The 14172-nt window shown below is 46.1% G+C and overlaps 1 pseudogene; it reads right to left on the reverse strand.

Moving 5' to 3' along the window:
* Positions 1–223: 223 nt before the first annotated feature.
* Positions 224–362, reverse strand: LOC125526639 (annotated as a pseudogene).
* Positions 363–14172: the final 13810 nt, after the last annotated feature.

Here is a 14172-nt window from a genome sequence, read left to right on the forward strand (position 1 = left end):
AGGCGGCCCTTGTTGTTGTTGAAGGACCGCTCGCTGCCGCCGCTGCCACCCCAAGAGGAGTTGCCGCCGCTGCTATTTCCTCATGCTGGCAACTTTCCCTTGCCGCGCGGTGGTCCGCGGCAGCATGAGGAGCCGCCGCTGCCACCGCGGCCGCCACGAGCAACCACGTTTGCAGAAGACTTGAAGCCCACGCCCGAGGTGTTGTTGTAGAGGGCGAGGCGCTGATCGAAGTTGCTCATCTGAGCGTAGAGATCATCGAGGCTGATGGTGTTGGTGCGGACGTCGTTGGCGGAGACGAGGGGCTAGTACTCCATGTCGAGGCCAGCGGTGATGTAGGAGATGAGCTCATCATCATTGATGGGATTTCCAGCGGACGCAAGCTCATTTGCGAGTGCCCTCATGTGGGCGAAGTAGGCAGCAACATATTGCGTCCCCTTCAGCACCGTGGAGAGAGCAACTCGGATGTTGTTGACGCAGGCTTGAGATTGCGACGAGAACATGTGGGCAAGAGCTGCCCAGAGCTCGTGCGGCGTGGCGATGGAGGTAACCTGCACGAGAACCTCTTTGGTGAGGGTATTAAGCAAGTTTCTGAGTACCTCCTGCCCTTCTCTGGACCAGATTGGATGGAGAGGGTTCGGAGTCTGCTCTTCTTTCCCGTCTTTGTCCTTCGTGGTGAGGATCTTGACAGGTTCCGGCATGGTTGAAAGTGCGTTATATCGACTATAGGGGGGGTGAATAGGCGATTTTTATGAAAGTCTTCAAAACGTGGAAGTTATGAAGACAAACGATAGAAATAAACCTATTACCCTGCAGCGGAAGGTAGACTACACTAGGCAAGCCATAGTCAAGTATTCAATAGAGTGAAAGCACAATGACTAATAGCAGCAATGTAGTAAGGATCAGGTAGGAAGATATTGTGAAGCCACACAGAACACGTAGTCACTCAGTGAAGACAAAAGATAGTGCGAACATACAATGACTTCACAAGGAGTAACAGTAAGTAAAGGGAAGGGAAGATGAAACCAGTGACTCGCTGAAGACAATGATTTGTTGGACCAGTTCCAGTTGTTGTGACAACTGTACGTCTGGTTAGGGCGGCTAGGTATTTAAACCTTAGGACACACAGTCCCGGACACCCAGTCCTGAACACGCAGCTCAGGACACCCAGTCCTCACCATATTCCCCTTGAGCTAAGGTCACACAAACCTCGCCCAATCACTCTGGTAAGTCTTCAAGGTAGACTCCCAAAACTTCACAGACTTCGTTCACCGGCAATCCACAATGTCTCTTGGATGCTCAGAACGCGACGCCTAACCGGCTGGAGGATGCACAGTCCTCAAGTGTAATAAGTCTTCAGATCACACAGACAAGAAGACTTAAATGATGCCTAATTCTCTTTGGCTCTGGGTGGTTAGGGCTTTATTCTCTTGGATGCTCAGAACGCGACGCCTAACCGGCTGGAGGATGCACAGTCCTCAAGTGTAATAAGTCTTCAGATCACACAGACAAGAAGACTTAAGTGATGCCTAATTCTCTTTGGCTCTGGGTGGTTAGGGCTTTATCCTCGCAAGGAATTCTCTCTCAAAGGCTTCGAGGTGGGTTGCTCTCAAACGACAAAAGCCGTACTCTGAATCTGAGCAGCCAACCGTTTATGGTTGTAGGGGGTGGGCTATTTATAGCCACTTGGCAACCCGACCTGATTTGTCCGAAATGACCCTGGGTCACTAAGGAACTGACACGTGTTCCAATGGTCAGATTTCAAACTCACACGGCAACTTTACTTGGGCTGCAAGCAAAGCTGACTTGTCCGACTCTGGACAAGATTCACTCTCATAGTCTTCACTCGAAGACATAGGTTTTGTTTAGGCATCACTTCAGTCATTCTGACTGGTTCTCTTGGACCCCACTTAACAGTACGGTGGTTCCTATGACTCAACACAAAAGAAAAAACTACGAAAGATCTAAGTCTTCGAGCTCCATAGGCTTCATATAGTGTCTTCTCTTGTCATAGTCTTCAATGTGAATATCTTCATATACCACCTTTGACTTCAATGTCTTCATACATTTTTAGGGGTCATCTCTGGTAGTAAAACCGAATCAATGAGGGACTTCTACCTGTGTTATCCTGCAATTCTCACAAACACATTAGTCCCTCAACTAGGTTTGTCGTCAATACTCCAAAACCAACTAGGGGTGGCACTAGATGCACTTACAATCTCCCCCTTTTTGGTGATTGATGACAAACTAGTTGAAGTTTTCAACGGGGAAATATAATCTGTGAAATTGTAAAGGATAAGGAATTGTCTTCATAAGTTTCAAGGGCTCCCCCTGAAGATGTGCATATAAGTTAATTTGCTTTTGGAATGCAAATGCACATGGCAGGTTGTACTTGTGGAGATCCACTTCAGCTTATGATGACAATCCACTATGCATGTGAAGTATATGAAGATAATGACATGCATAATGGAAAATGGACGTCTGCAGAATGAGTAAGTGCGGAATTTATCGTCGCACATGCGGAATTTATCTTCGCAAAACAGGTGGCAAATAAGTAGCAGACGACCATCTAGTTTAAGTGTTACAACTCATAAGAACCAAATGTAGCAAAAACGAGAGTTGTAAGCACGAAGCAAAATATAGCACCCGCCCATATGGACCCGCTTGAAGACTATCAATCTCATATGCTTCTCCCCCTTTTGTCAGTAATGACCAAAAAGGTTTGAAGACATAGAGCCTCTACTCGTTCCCATGAGGAGTAGGTGAAGTAGCAGGGTTGTTGGTGTTGTTTGGCGGTGCAGAAGAGCTTGGAGGTGCTGAAGGAGGTGGCGGTGAAGTAGCATCGTCTTCTTCCTCAATAATTCTGGCAGTCACTGTGGCAGCAGAGGAAGAGAACTCAGAGTCTTCAAGGGATGGAGTTCCTAGCAGCACAGCCCTTCGAGGAGGTGTGGAGTCAAACTTGAATCTCTCAGTGAAGCCATCCTCTTGAAGATCAGCTTCAGAACACATCATCGTGAGCCCTTTCCATGTGCGGCGACAGGTTTCATGGGCAACGAAGCATTCTTGGTGGCAAGATTTCGAGTGCGATTAACATCCACCAAGAGGCTTTTCATCTGACGCTTCAGCCAGTCATGATGCCTATCTTGTTTCTGATGTAGAGCCACAAGAAGCTCTCGGTCGTTGAGAACACGAGTGCGCTTCTTGGGTCTTGGAGCAGTGGCACTGTCAGTGGCTTCAGTTGAAGCAGGGTGTGGTGCACGTGTAGTGCCAGCCAAAGGATACACCCGAGAAACTGCTTCAACTCCTTCAACGTTCTGAGTAAAACTCTGATGTTCTGCATTCTGAAGACTTAGGCTTGATATATGGCTCAGTGACATGTCACCATGACCCAAGGGGTAGAACTTCAAACCAAACAGATCAATGCCTGATGCAGCAAGTTGGCGTATGAAGAAGTCCTGTGCATTGAAGCATTTTCCATGAAGTATATAGAAGACCAAAGTCTTCATTGCACCCTGAAGCTTGGCATTTGGAGAGTGCCCTTTGATAGGCCAGAGAGTTCGCCTGATGATGTGATAGATGGTTCTTGGCAGGTACTCAAGGTCTTCAACGAAGAACTCTGTGGGATAAGCAGCATCTTTGGGCAATGGCTTCATCATGCTGAGCATCTGACTCATATCTGGTTCTGGCCGCTGAAAGATGCTCTCAATAGCTTCAGCATGCAGCTGACAGCCTTGCTTGAAGAGATCGCCAGGAGTGGGCAAGCCGGTGAGCTCAATGATGTCAAATGCATTGGCTTCGTGATGAAAGGGGCCAGTCATCCACTCCAGGACCCAAGTCTTCGGATCTCTGTTGTACCTTGATGTGAAGTGTGGCATTAGAATTGAAGCAGCCTCTTCATTCCAATGCTCTTCGTCAGTAATGAACTGCAGCAGGTCCAACTTGCTTGAAGCATCTAAAGCTTCTCTAGACAGGGCAGACCAGCTATAGCTTCAACGTTCAAGGCGCTTGTGTGGGAAGATTGCGACTTGGTGTAAAGATGCCAAGAGTAATAGCTTCGCTGAGGATTAGCTCCAGAACCGATCAGATGATATCCTTTCCCTTGAGTAGGGGTTCCTGGAGCTATTGAAGAACGTGTGTCTGCCCTGAGCATTGATGTTGAAGGAGCCCAGGTGCTGATGCAGACTGGAAACCTTGCAGTCTTGGGATTGGCTTCTGACCTGAGGCCGTGCTCAACATGATAGTCGAATTGGGACCGCAGCAGACTCAGGAACAGAAGTGGCGGGATCAGTTGGCTTCGCTGTTCTTTCTGGAAGCCTTTGTGGGGAGGCTCCATTAGCTCATTGGTGATTGTGGCAGCCTCACGATTTTCATCCTCCACTTGACTAGCTGGAGGGTCGGTCACAAGCACATTCTCCTGGAGAACTGCTTCTTGGTGGGACAGGGGAGTGGGATCTTGTGGGACTCCTTCTTCTGCGGCTGATGCAGCCGGAATGTCTTCAGCAGAGACTTGAGGCCTTGGACCTTTGCGAAGCCTGCGGAACGCAGACGACGCCTGTGGAGTTGGAGTGGGCTGGGCCTCATAGTCTTCTTCCTCTTGTGGGCGATCTGCCCATGAAGCATCCTGTGCAATTGGCGTCAGTGGACGACCAATGCTGATGAGTTCGCTGTTTTCAAACTGAGGAAGGACTGCACCATCGACTACATTGTCATGATGACCAATGTCTTCAGCAGCGATGGGATCAGCTGCTGGAATGTCTTCAGCTTCATGAGCCTCTGTGGAAGCAGGCTCATGGAATTGTCAGTTGTCGTTCAGCTTCAGGATAGACCATAGAAATGGGTTCAACTATCAAGGGCTCTGTGGAAGCAGCCCGAGCTTTCTTGGTCTTCCTCTTCTTCTTGGAGGGGGCAGTAGGAGAGGCTTCAGAGTGTTTCCTCTTCCTGGCTTCAGCCTCAGCAGTCCTTGTCTTCTTGAGCTCTGAAGCTGTTGACCGGCTTTTTGGCTTCGAGCCAGTCAGTCTAGTTGGGAAGACAATCGGAACTGCTTCTTGCCTTGGTGCATCAGGTTCAGCCGTAGCAGGCTTCTTCTTCTTCTTTGCGGCCATCCTGGGGTCGATGCCAGGACGCCCAAGTGCCTTGCGCTTCTCAGCCTCATTATAGGCTTGCACACATCTGTCAGCCAGAGTCTTCATGCGCTCACGCGAACCCTGAGCTTCTGCACGCTTCTTCACAAAGGCTTCCTTGAGCTCGTGCATCATTGTCTTGAAGTTCTTCACTTCTTGCACGCTGAGCTTGGCCATATGCTTCTTGAACTGAGCCTTTTCATAGTCAATCTTCTGCTTCAGTTCAACAATGCGCTGGGCAATAGCAAGTTCTGAAGCAATGGCGCCTTGGAAGGCGACACTGAGGCCAATGGGTAGCTGCAGATCTTCAAAGCTGATGTTTGGCGTGTCAAACCACTCGTCAATGAAGTTGTGGATGATGGTGACATCAAAGAGAGGCAGATCATTGAAGATTTCTGCTTCTTCTTTGCTCTTGATGAGTTGCTCAAGAGCGTCATCTGCAAGATCTTCATCACTTGACAATCAATGTCGTCATTGCGCAGAATGGCAGCAGCTGTTAGCTCTTTGCCAGTGTGAGACAGAGGCATCTTGGCCTTCTGGGCTTGGAGACGCGTGATAAGTCTTCAGACTGCACACTGTCTTCAGGAGGTGCAGTTGCCAATGGCTTCGCCCTTGAGATTTTTGGTGAAGGGGCCGGCTTTGAAGCTTTTGGCTTCTTCAACTGCTTTGGCTTCGGCACTGCAGGCGCGTCATCAGACTCAGTGTCAGCTGCAGGCTCATTCACTGCAGTCCCTTGAACCAAGATGTAGGTGATGAGGCCTTCAAGGTTGGCGAAAGGACCGATGACATTGGGTTCTGCATGTCGTGTGCCATCTGCCCTTGGAGATGAGGGACCAGGGTTGAAGTCTAACCCAAAAGTCTTCTTGTTCTGCTTCGCTGAGTTCTGAGCAAACTGGAAGTTGCGCTTGAACAGATTGTCGTCACGACACCATAGCAGTGACGACGAGTGTGCATCAGCAGGCTGTGGTCCACGGACCATGCATGGATAGAAGCCTTGAGCAATGGCTTCATCTCTGGACCTGGGTAGAAGATTCTTGAATAGGATGTCTCCCCACGGTCTCTTGATGGCGTTTTTCTCAGCATACTCCTGGGTCACAAATCTGTATTTGAACCATTGTTCTGCCCAATATCTTCGAATCCATTGGATTCGGGTCTTGCGCTGACTGTAATCCTCTTCAGGATCTGTCTTGTACATTTCTGAGAGTTCATCTGGCAGATCTCTGGAGGTCTCACCATGACGCTTTCTGCCACCCTTCCTTGCTGCTTTCTCTGAAGCCATAAACTTTAACTTGAAAGGCTTCAAGACGTTCAAAGGCTTCAAAGGTTTTCGTTTGCTGGACCAACAGGAACTGGCTTCGGGAGAATTTATGTGATGCTGTAAGAATTCTGCAAATGAATGCAGACTATGAGAACCAAAGGATTCTCCCACGGACATGTACCTGTGACAGCATTAAGGTGCGAGGGAAGGGGAAGAGGTCATATGCATTCTCAGAAGATTTTGAAGATAAATCAGTTTAGAAGACATTGACCTCATCGTGCGAAGACATTCACTCATAGATAAGAAGTTGGTTCCAGATTTGTACGAATCCACAGATCAGTACAAGTGAGGAATCTAACTACTTTGTGAAGCACAAGTGAATATACTAGGCATGTTATGAGATGCAGTATGAGAGAGATCTAGCTTGTGTGAACAGAAACTGCTTGTGGTAGAAAGTGACAAATCCATAGGATCAATGGTGCTGTAAAAAGAGGAAGTTTTATTTACCACACTAAGAACTGCTAGACGGAGTGTAAGATGAGGCCGAGCAGTTCGATCTTCCGTGCCCTAACTTGGCGACGGAGGACACCTACGGCGACGGCGGAGAGGACGATGTCCGCGGTCGGCGTGAAGACGGCGTCGGAGAGGTTGCGGCAGCGAAGCGCTTCGTCGCCGGCGTCGTCGAGGGCTAGCGGTGGCGCTAGGGTTCGTGCGAGGGTGGAAGAAGAGATAATGACCGCTGTGAGTGTGTATTTATAGGTACAGGGGCGGCACTGTGCTATTACACAGGTGCCCCTGGCGATTCGCATCTGAGGAACATGTGGCCATTATGCGGAATTTTGGGGTTTGTTCCACGTCCCACGCACGCCTGGATTGTCGGGTGGTCGTTCCTACTTCTCCGGATTTCATGTGGAGGAATGAGCATTGAAAACGGACTTAATGGTTGTCTCTGTATCTTCTGCTGACAAGGACGCAGAGAAGACATTCGACAGTTTCAATAGAATGCATATGACTTGGAGAGATAGAGTTTGAGATAGAAAGCATAGAGAGGTTAGGGTCCGATCACATTCACTTAGTTCAAAAGATTCAACACGAAGACATAGCTATAAGTGAATGCTGTAGAGGACAGAACACTAGTATATATATATCTATAATCAACATAGTGAAGATAATCATGAAAATATGTTGAGATCGAAGCCAAACCAAATGTGAAGACATTGCAAGGTAACGCCATGAGTGAAACACTTCAAAATAGAACGTTTGGTGGTGGCGTTACCCACCGTATAGGAAGTATTAGACCCAGACACGGCGCACAATTATCGTGGCGCTCCGAAGTCAAATTCCACATTAATGTATTCACACTTAGAATGTATGTCTTCATTGATTGAAGATATACTTTACTTCATGTGTTGCACATCTAAGTCATCAATATGCATAAGGGTTAGGATGTGTGCCTGATCACAGGACATTTGAGGATTCCAGGATATTTAGCTCACACCGTAACTTGCAAAATCTCTTCTCATCCAAGGGCTTGGTGAAGATATCTGCCAATTGCTCTTCAGTGTTGACGTGTATGATATCAATGCTTCCTTCACAACATGATCTCTGAGAAAGTGATGACGAATTTCAATGTGCTTTGTCTTCGAGTGCTGAACTGGGTTGTTGGCAATCTTGATGGCGCTTTCGTTGTCGCAGTAAAGTGGCACTTGCTTCAGATGAATGCCATAGTCCTTGAGTGTTTGCTTCATCCACAGAAGCTGAGCGCAGCAAGATCCAGCAGCAATGTATTCAGATTCAGCAGTGGAGAGAGATACACAGTTCTGCTTCTTTGAAGACCAACATACAAGTGATCGTCCCAGAAAGTGACATGTGCCTGATGTAGACTTGCGATCAACTTTGTCACCAGCATAATCAGCATCCGAGAATCCAACCAGATCAAACTCTGAGCCCTTTGGATACCATAATCCTAGAGTTGGGGTGTGAGCCAAATATCGAAGAATTCGCTTCACAGCTAAGTGATGCGACTCCTTTGGTGCCGCTTGAAATCGAGCACACATGCAAACACTAAGCATAATATCTGGCCTAGATGCACATAGATAAAGTAAAGAACCAATCATGGAGCGGTATACCTTTTGATCGAACTCTTTACCATTGTCGTCAGGACCCAGATGATGTTTGGCTGGCATTGGTGTTGTGAAGCCTTTGCAGTCTTGCATACCGAACTTCTTCAGGCAATCTTTGAGATACTTCTCTTGAGATATGAAGATGCCATTGCGTTGTTGTCGTATTTGAAGACCAAGGAAGAACTTCAGCTCCCCCATCATAGACATCTGATATTGCTCTTGCATCATATATCCAAACTCTTCACTGTACTTCTGATTGGTGCAGCCGAAGATAATGTCATCCACATATATTTGGCACACAAACAGTTCACCATCATATGTCTTCGTGAAGAGAGTGGGGTCGAGGGAACCAGGTATGAAGCCTTTGCTCTTCAGGAAGTATTTGAGTGTGTCATACCAGGCCCGAGGGGCTTGTTTGAGGCCATACAGTGCCTTGTTGAGCTTGTATACCATGTCAGGATGTTTTGGATCTTCAAAGCCAGGCGGTTGTGCAACATACACTTCTTCTTCAATCTTGCCATTGAGAAAGGCACTCTTCACATCCATTTGATATAGAAGTATGTTATGATGATTTGCATAGGCCAGCAGTATGCGTATGGCTTCAAGTCTAGCCACAGGAGCAAATGTTTCATCGAAGTCAATGCCTTCCACTTGAGTATATCCTTGAGCAACGAGACGAGCTTTGTTTCTGACAACTTGACATGCCCTCCACTTGAGTATATCCTTGAGCAACGAGACGAGCTTTGTTTCTGACAACTTGACCATGCTCATCTTGCTTGTTGCGGTATATCCATTTGGTGCCTATTATGTTGTGCTTCCGTGGATCAGGACGCTTAACCAGTTCCCATACATTATTCAGCTCAAACTGTTGAAGCTCTTCTTGCATAGCTTGAATCCATTCAGGTTCCATGAAGGCTTCTTCAACTTTCTTGGGTTCTGATATTGAGACGAATGCGAAATGCCCACAGAAGTTTGCTAGCTGAGTTGCCCTTGAACAAGTGAGTGGACCAGGTGCATTGATGCTGTCAAGTATTCTGTCAATCTGCACTTCATTTGCAACACGAGGATGTATAGGGCTTTGCTCTTGCTGATCTGCGTTGTTGTTTGGAGGAATGTCTTCATGTTGAGCATTGTCTTCATGTTGATCAGGTGCTGAGATGATGAGTTCTTCTTCAGGATGAGCTTCAGAAGGCATAATCTCTCCAGTTCCCATAAGCTTGATTGATTCACTAGCTGGGACTTCATCTAGCACATTTGGCAGTTGCTCTCTTTGTGAACCATTTGTTTCATCAAACCGCACATCCACTGTTTCGACCACTTTGTAATGGAAGAGATTGAAGACTCTGTAGGAGTGTGAATCCTTTCCATATCCAAGCATAAAGCCCTCGTGTGCTTTTGGTGCAAACTTTGAGGTGTGATGTGGGTCCTTGATCCAGCACTTTGCACCAAATACTCTGAAGTAACTGACATTTGGCTTCTTGCCAGTTAGGAGTTCATAAGATGTCTTGTTCAGAAGCTTGTGAAGATAAACATGATTGATTGTATGGCATGCAGTATCAATGGCTTCAGTCCAGAATTTTCTTGGAGTCTTGTATTCATCTAGCATTGTTCTGGCCATTTCAATGAGTGTTCTGTTCTTGCGTTCGATGACACCATTCTGCTGTGGCGTGTACGGAGCTGAGAATTCATGTGTGATGCCCAAGGTATCAAGATATGTATCAAGGCCAGTGTTCTTGAATTCAGTGCCATTGTCACTTCTAATGTGCTTTATCTTGGCGCCAAAATTGTTCATAGCTCGATTGGCGAAGCGTCTGAAGACATCCTGCACTTCAGTCTTGTAAAGGATTATGTGTACCGAAGTATATCTAGAGTAATCATCAACAATGACGAAGCCATAGAGGCAAGCAGTAGTAGTAAAAGTTGAGTAGTGAGTGGGACCGAAAAGATCCATGTGGAGCAGTTCGAAGGGTTGTGTAGTACGCATGATTGTCTTCGAAGGATGTTTTGCCCTTGTCATCTTCCCTGCTTCACAGGCACCGCATAAATGATCTTTCTTGAACTTGACGCCCTCGATGCCTATGACATGCTTCTTCTTCGCAAGGGTGTGGAGGTTCCTCATGCCAGCATGCCCAAGCCTCCGATGCCAAAGCCAGCATTCTGAAGCTTTTGCAAGAAGGCATACCACAAGTTGTGGTCCTGCTGAGAAATCTACCACATACAAATCACCTTTCCGATACCCTTCAAACACTAGAGATTTGTCAGATTCCATTAGCACCAGGCAGCGATATTTTCCAAACATTACAATCATATTCAGATCGCAAAGCATTGAGACAGACATTAAGTTGAAGCCAAGGGATTCAACAAGCATGACTTTATCCATGTGTTGATCCTTTGAGATTGCAACTCTACCTAGACCCAATACCTTACTTTTACCAGTGTCAGCAAATGTGATGTGGCTCTTGTCGGATGGATGTAATGTTGAGTCCATAAGAAGGCTTCTTCTGCCAGTCATGTGATTTGTACACCCACTGTCAATAATCCATTCTGAAGATTTTGAAGTCACTGGTGTCGTACCCTACAGTACAGTTAGGGGGATAGGCTTCACGAAGAGAATTGTGAAGCATAAACATTTGACGAACCAGTGGGTTATGAAAACTTAAATCCAGATTAGGACAGATAGGGAGAGTAGCATGCGATTTAGGAATGAAGTACATATTGATCCCATTCGGGCATTTTATCTTGCGCCCTACAAGATTTTTAAGGTCCCCAGCAATAGCATCAGAAGATTTTGTTTTTCTGCTGGAGACCTTTCCCTGCAAAAGAGAGTTAAGCTTTCTTAACCACCCACATCTTCAAGGGTGGCTTAGAAGCAATAAGTCTAAGTGCAGCATCTAAGAATTTTGGCTTTGAAGCCTTAGCAAACAGTCTAGCAGGTGGACAATAATACTCATAGGAATAAGCAGAATAATTTTTGGTCACATGAACACGGTTCGATGAACCGCTCTCATACTCATGTGCCTGAGTATGGTTTCCTTGCAAAACATTTGTGTTAGTGTGACTCCGGTGAGTCCTCTGTTTGTATGAAGCCATTGGACCGTATGAAGCCTTTGGTCTAAGATTTGTCTTCTTCAAGTGAGGTGTCATGAAGACATTCACAGGAAGATTTTCCAGACACTTTTTGGAAACCCAGATCTTCTTCATAGGCGGTCCATTCCTGCAGTTAGTACCAATGTACCTGGCAAACACTTCACCATTCTGATTCTTAAACAGTTTATAGTTTGCATCAAAGGATTCATCAATGATAATGGGGTTAGCACAAGTAAAGCCAGATAAGTTGGATGGATCTGCTGAAAGTTCCTTTGCAGCAACCCATGTGGTTTTGGGGTACTGCTCAGGTTTCCAGTAAGAGCCATCTGCATTGATTTTCCTCACAAATCCAACACCCTCTTTCCTAGGGTTTTGATTCAGGATCTGCTTCTTGAGGACATCACATAGTGTCTGATGTCCTTTAAGACTTTTATACATCCCTGTTTCAAGCAATGTCTTCAACATAGCATTCTCATCAGCAATAGCAGTGGTATCCTCAGCAGAGGGGTTAGTTACCACGTCAACAGTTGAAGATATTGCAACAGCAGTAGAAGTGGAACATTCAGCAACAGAATTAGCATTATCACGCTCAATGCATTTAAGACATGGTGGTTCAAATCCTTCCTGAGCGGGACTGATCTGTTCGGAGCGAAGTGACTCGTTTTCCTTTTGAAGATCTTCATGAGCCACCCTCAATTTCTCAAGTTCTTGCTTCCTTTGAAGATAATCATAGGAAAGCTTTTCATGAGTTGTTGAGAGAGTATCATGACGATCTTCAAGTTCCTAATACTTAACGTGAAGGTTTTTTATGTCTTCAATTAAGGATTCAGATCGAGTCATTTCAGCACCCAACAGATCATCGCTTCTGTCTAACAGTTTTTGAATATGTTCCATAGCTTTCTGTTGTTCAGTTGCAATTTTAGCAAGTGTTTTGTAGCTAGGTTTTGAATCACATTCAGAGTCATCGTCACTAGATGTTTCATAGCGAGTAGTGCGTGTGTTTACCTTGGCACCGCGTGCCATGAAGCAGTAGGTAGGAGTGGAGTCGTTCTTGTCATTTGCGTTGGTGTCGGTGTTGCAGTCATTGTCTTCAGTGTTGAAGATGGACTTGGCGACGTATGCTGTAGCCAGACTCGCAATGCTAGAATCAGATTCCTCCTCAGACTCCACCTCTGCCTCCTCAGATGCGGACTCCTCCTCTGAATCCATCTCCTTTCCAACAAACGCACGTGCCTTGCCAGATGAGCTCTTCTTGTGTGATGAAGACTTTGATGAAGACTTGGAAGAAGACTTTGAGTATTTCTTCTTCTTCTTGTCGTCAGAATCATATTCCTTGCTCTTCTTCTTCCTTCTGTTCTCATTGTCCCACTGTGGACACTCAGAGATGAAGTGTCCAGTTTTCTTGCACTTGTGACATGTTTTCTTCTTGTAGTCATGAGCAGAAGCTTCATCATTCCTTGAGCTTGATCGTGAAGATTTTCTGAAGCCTTTCTTCTTGGTGAATTTTTGGAACTTCTTCACTAGCATTGCAAGTTCTCTTCCAATGTCTTCAGGATCATCTGAACTGCAGTCAGATTCTTCTTCAGATGAGGAGACAGCTTTTGCCTTCAAGGCGCGAGTTCGCCCATAGTTTGGACCGTAGATATCTCTTTTCTCAGAAAGCTGAAACTCGTGTGTGTTGAGCCTCTCAAGTATGTCAGACGGATCGAGTGTCTTGAAATCAGGACATTCTTGAATCATCAGGCCAGGATGTCAAACGAACTATCAAGTGATCTCAGCAGCGTTTTGACGATTTCATGTTTGGTGATTTCAGTGGCGCCGAGGGCTTGAAGCTCATTTGTGATGTCAGTGAGTCTATCAAATGTGTGCTGGACATTCTCATTGTCATTTCGCTTGAAGCGGTTGAAGAGATTGCGAAGGACACTGATTCGTTGATCTCTCTGGGTTGAGATGCCTTCATTGACCTTGGAGAGCCAGTCCCAGACCAGTTTGGATGTCTTCAAGTCACTCACACGGCCATACTGTCCTTTGGTCAGATGACCACAGATGATGTTCTTGGCAGTAGAGTCTAGTTGAACGAATTTCTTGACATCAGCAGCAGTGACACCTTCTCCAGCCTTGGGAACGCCGTTCTCGACGACATACCATAGGTCGACGTCAATGGCTTCAAGATGCATGCGCATCTTATTCTTCCAGTAGGGATATTCAGTTCCATCGAAGACGGGGCACGCAGCGGAGACTTTGATTATCCATGCAATCGACATAGCTAAAACTCCAGGTGGTTAAACCGAATCACACAGAACAAGGGAGCACCTTGCTCTGATACCAATTGAAAGTGCGTTATATCGACTAGAGGGGGGGTGAATAGGCGATTTTTATGAAAGTCTTCAAAACTTGGGAGTTATGAAGACAAACAGTGAAGATTATACCTATTACTATGCAGCGGAAGTTAGATTACACTAGGCCAGCCATGGTCATGTATTCAATAGAGTGAAAGCACAGTGACAAACAGCTTCAGTGTAATAAGGATCAAGTAGGAAGAAGTTATGAAGCCAAACAGATCATGCATTCACGTTGTGAAGACAAA

Source organism: Triticum urartu, unplaced genomic scaffold (assembly GCF_003073215.2).
Source record: "Triticum urartu cultivar G1812 unplaced genomic scaffold, Tu2.1 TuUngrouped_contig_1155, whole genome shotgun sequence".
NCBI lineage: Eukaryota > Viridiplantae > Streptophyta > Magnoliopsida > Poales > Poaceae > Triticum > Triticum urartu.